This window comes from Petaurus breviceps, unplaced genomic scaffold (genome assembly GCF_028583685.1).
Source record: "Petaurus breviceps papuanus isolate PSGF00001 unplaced genomic scaffold, PetGlider_PUasm1.0 183, whole genome shotgun sequence".
Lineage (NCBI taxonomy): Eukaryota > Metazoa > Chordata > Mammalia > Diprotodontia > Petauridae > Petaurus > Petaurus breviceps.
Genome location: NW_027185791.1, coordinates 27,565,195 through 27,570,640, shown reverse-complemented (window position 1 = coordinate 27,570,640; position 5,446 = coordinate 27,565,195). Strand labels below are relative to the sequence as shown.

At 37.1% G+C, this 5,446-nt stretch overlaps 1 pseudogene; it reads left to right on the top strand.

The window, feature by feature from the left end:
- Nucleotides 1–2,468: 2,468 nt before the first annotated feature.
- LOC138161020 (transmembrane emp24 domain-containing protein 2 pseudogene) lies at nucleotides 2,469–3,097 on the top strand (annotated as a pseudogene).
- The last annotated feature ends 2,349 nt before the right edge of the window (nucleotides 3,098–5,446 follow it).

Here is a 5,446-nt window from a genome sequence, read left to right as displayed (position 1 = left end):
ATATTATATCCAGGTTCCCAAACTCCCAGATGAAGGAGATAATATTACAAGCATCCAAGAAGAAACAATTTATATATTGTGGAAAAACAATCAGGAAAACTCAGGATCTGGCAGCTTCTACTCTGAGGGATGGAAGGGTTTGGAATATGATATTGCAGAGGGCAAAGGAACTGGGATTAAAAAGCAAGAATTACCTACCCAGCAAAACTGAGTGTCATGATTCAGGGGAAAATATGGTAATTAAGTGGAAAAAGGGAATTTCAAGCATTCTTGCTGGAAAATACAGAGGTAAATAGAAAATTTGACATTTAACTACAAGAAGCAAGAGAAGCATGAGAAGGTAAACAGGAAAAAGAAATCATAAGGAACTTATCAAAGTGGAACTCTTTATATTGCTACATGGAAAAACGATAATTGTAACTGATGAAACTTTGCTCATTTTGAAAATAGTTGAAGGGAATATAAATATATATATATATATATATATATAATGTGTTTTTCTATATCGGAGGTTATATGGGTGTATGAATACATATGTGAATATGTGTATATATGTTTACAGGTGTACATAGTAGAGGGGACAGGACCAATTTAATAGGAAGGGATAATACTTAAAAGGTGAAATTAACAGTTGAGAGAAGAATATAATGAGAGGAGATGGGGAGAGACAAAATGGGGTAAACTATCTCATATAGAAGAGGCAAGGGAAAATGATTACAATGGAAGGGAAGAATAGGAAGGAAAAAGGCAATGGGTCCACCTTATACTCATTGAATTTGTCTTGGGCAGGGAATAAAATATATACCAAATAGGGTATTTCACCCTAGAGGAGAGAAGGGGGGAAGGGGATGTCAGGGGCCTGATGGAAGGGAGGGCAGGCAGGCTGTGGGGGAGTAAAGATGGAAGCACCCACTTTTGACAAGGCACCAGATCAAAATAGAGGATAGAACAAGTGGAAGGTGGGATAGGAGGGAGGGAAATATAGTCAGTCCTTTACAGTATATCTACTACTGGAAATATTGAAGGGGTTTTGCGAGAAGATATGGCAGAGAAAGGATTGGAGGAGGGGATAACCTGTGGGACTGCTATTTTGGGGCAGTTGGTAGGGGGAAAATGGGGAGAAATGTGTAACTCAAAATCTGGCAAAAATGAATTATGTAAATCAGAAGTAAATAAAGAATTTGAAAAATGATAAAAGAACAGAAAAGAGGTAAAAAAGAAAAAATATATCTAATTTACTAAAAAATGGAAAGCAAGTTATCCTTCTCCAAACCAAAATAGGAGAATTATGAAAAAGAAAAATGAAAATTATTGGAAGCTATTTTACTTATTTATGTATAAAATGTTCAATGAAGTGGATGGATAGTAAAAAAAATACAAAAGTAACAGAAATAGAGAATTTTAATTAATCTCTGAAAAAAAAATCTTAACAAGCTATATACGGAAAAAAAGAAATAAGAAATATAGCATCTCATGTCTTTTAAATGAATTCTATCTAACACTTAAAAAACAAATCTATCTTTACCACAAAAATTACTTTAAAAAAAAATTGAAAGAAAACATCCTACCAAAGTATATAGATTTCTGACACCTAAACCAGGGAGGGAGAAGCAGAGACAGAAAACTATAGAGTAATATGTCTAATGGATATTGATAAAAATGTAAAATAAAATGAAATGAAGAATCAAGTAAAATATCAGAAAAGAGGAAACATCAAAATATTAAAAAAGATTATTTCACCATAACCAGTAATGCCAGTAATGGAAGTTTTTTTTTTTTAATATAAGAAAATCCAATAGATTTCTGACAGCTGTAGCAACTTACATTCTAATTAAATCTAATGGACCTAATTAATAACAAAACGAAAAATATAACATATCAACAGATATAGAAAACTGGCAAAATGCAGCACTATTTTTGACAATATTTTTTTAAAGGAAATATCAGAATGAATAGATCTCTCCTCAATGTGGCCAATCCGATGTAAAGGATTGGAGCTAGGTAACATTATTTGAAATGAAGATATGCTATGACTTTTCAATCAAATTTGTAGTCAAACAAATTAGTAGAAAACTAATTGGAGAGATGTTAATTGCCAATGAGTAGGGCTTACTCATAAAGTAAAAAATGCCAACGCTAAAGTTAATTTATATATTCAGTACAATATTCATCCAGTTATTAAAGTGTTACTTCAGAGAGATAGATCAAATAGTAAATACATTTGTAGGAACACAAAAACAAGCGTCTCAAGGAAATTATGGGGGAAAAGTGGGAGTGAGAGTGAACAGTGGGGCAGCGAGGTGGCAAAGTACCTCAGTTTCAATCTGCTTCACACACGTAGTAGCTTTTTGCCTTAGTAATTCATTTATAAAATGAGCTGGAGGGTTGGCAGCCAATGAAAGAGGCGGAGGCTGAGGAGGAGGCTGCAGTCCCTGTCCCCTGCCAGGCCCGGTGCCGGCTCGCCCGCCATGGTGACTCTCCCGGAGGGGCTGACCCTGCTGGCCGCGCTACTGGCCACGGCCTCGGGCTACTTCGTTAGCATCGACGCCCACGCGGAGGAGGAGTGCTTCTTTGAACGGGTCACCCCGGGCACCAAGATGGGCCTCATTTTCGAGGTGGCCGAGGTGGGTTTCCTGGACATCGACGTGGAGATGACAGGACCTGATAAACAAGGAATCTATAAAGGAGACAGAGGCCAGTGGGAAATATGCTTTTGCAGCTCACAGGGATGGAACTTACAAGTTTTGTTGCAGCAACAGGATGTCCACCATGACTCCCAAGATAGTGATGTTCACTACCGATATGGGAGAAGCTCCAAAGGGCCAAGACCTGGAGACAGAAGCTCATCGGAACAAGCTGGAAGAGAGGATTAATGAGCTTGCTGTGGCCATGACGGCAGTAAAGCACGAACAGGAATACATGGCAGTTCAGGCAAGACTACACAGAGCAATTACTGACAACACAACAGCAGAGTGGTCCTCTGGTCCTTCTTTGAAGCTCTCCTATTAGTTGCCATGACATTGGGACAGATCTACTACCTGAAGAGATTTTTTGAAGTCGGGAGGGTTGTCTGAGAAGGCTTTTCCTGATGTCCCAAACTCCCAGCTCACTGTTCACCAACATCTTGGTCACAACAACGTCACATAGTTTCTAAGCTTTTGTTTTCTGAACTATACGCTCATGGCTTCTCTTTCTTCCTCACACTGTGTTTTGAAAACACATCTTTGACACTTAATTGGCATAACTTCTCATTTGAAATCTGCCTCCACCACACAAGGCATTCCAGAGCTCCAACCCCATAAATGAGCTGTGATGTAGTCCCATTTGTTTTTCCTGTTTTTCACAATGACATACAGTTTGTTCATAACACAGCACTTAGGCAAATACAGTCTTTTACTAAAAAATGATCTTACACATCTTTGGATCTCTAAGCCTGCAGCAGAAAAAAAAACCAGTTCTGTGAAGTTCTAAGGAACAACAGATTAAATCATTAAAATGTGTGTGTCTAGTACCAGACAACCACATAACTGTCACAAAGTCTTTAAACTCATAATTGGTCTGATCAACCACAGATGGTCACACTCCACCTTGACCTACACATAGCAATGTCATTTTTGGTCCTCTTCAAGCATGAAGAAAAACAACTGCTAAGATCAGAATTTGTTTAAAATAATAACTAGAATCAGATAATATAATATAATTAAAACTATTTGAGTAAAGAATTTAAATAAATAAAAATGAGAAATGAAGAACAGGAAGAATATTAATTTCATCCAAAGTTTTAATCGGAATAAATTGGGTTTGAATTTTCTTGAATGCTACCCAGATGGTGGCTTAGCTCTGAAAGAATTTGGTGATGTGAGATGTTGAGGAAGTCTCCTTGTTTTCCACTGATCAGTAAGAGTTTATGCCTCAGTGGGGTTTTTTTTCTTGGATGGTGGAAGGAGGGCCATTGGGGTTAAGTGAATTGCCCAAGGTCACACGGCTAGTAAGTGGTCAGCATCTGAGGCTGGACTTGAACTCAGGTCCTCCTGAATCCAGGGCCAGTGCACAGAGATTCACTGAGCACATAGCTTCCCCCCTCAGTGGATTTTTAAGAAAGCATCTTCACTGTTCTCTTTCTTTCAAGGTGTGGATTGTTTCAGGACTGTTTTGAGTAGCAACTGGAAAGAAATTGGGAGAGGTGGGTGTGAGTACCTGGCATCTAATCATGGGTCCTGGGTAGGCAAGGGGGTACCAATATTTAGGCTGCCTTTCAATATCTGATCCTGGGGTGAATAATTATCTGTTCTGAGGTGGACTTATCCAGGCTTCAAGTAACTTTAGTAAAGAGGTTGAGATTTCCTGAGTCCTTTTGGTGGTTAAAATAGATTGGCAGCCCATTGATATTGAAGCAATTACTGGTATTCTAATGGTACCCTTGTATATAAAGATAAATTGAGAAACACCTCTAGCAAATGGGGTAGGCTTTTATCAAACTTTGGATTTTCATCTGGATTATAGGAAGAAATATCTGAATTATGAACTTACACATTCATCTGAGTATAAATGCAAGACATTGACTAGAGTTCTTCATTGTTGATCAGAATAATTGTGACTTTAGCTATGACATATTGATGGTCATCAGAGGTTATACAGTGAAATCAAAATGCCTATGTGTCACGGATAATGCAGAAGATACTCCTGATCTGTCAATGGTTGAATTAGATCATCTCTCAATTCCATCTGATTTCTGAGAGTCTGTAAGTCTGTATTCACAAAGCATTGTCAAAGTAAATTATAAGAACACATTTGCAAGTAATATTTGAGAAGTACCAAGTTATTGAGCATATATTTGAAAGATTACATTAATTTCCAGTGTTTTAAAAATATACTTGATTACATTTAGGACAGAATTTGCTATACTGTTAGTCCCAGAGCTATAGGTATTTTCAAAATTGTAAGATCAGTCAAAAAATGTCTTTCCTTAGAAAAACAGCTATGCAAAAAGAAAATCAATTTGCAGGAAACCTGATGACACCTTATTGTAACTATGTAAAATCAGCAATGTAAAAATTGGGACACTGCCACAAGGATTTGTCATGACTGTTGGCAATTTTAAAGAAAATAGATCTGAGAAGAGTTTGCCCTGAATGTTTTTTTTTTCCTAAATAAAGCTGCAGATTATAGGTTTACCGAATGCTCTAAGAGTTTTTATTTTTCCTTTCAAAGAATTGACATTTCAATTTCACCTACAGTAAATCAGCAATGCATAAATTTTAGCTTTTCTGTATCATTTGATCAATGTAAGAAATATACACATAATGTTTCCTTACATCTGTATAATTTACTCAAAGCTCTTCCTTGGGTAAACTAAGTCACCACAAAAATATTCCTCTATGGTGAGGGGAGGCAGGGTTCATAAAAGTGCAATTACATACTTCCTATTTCCCTAATGGGTGTGCTA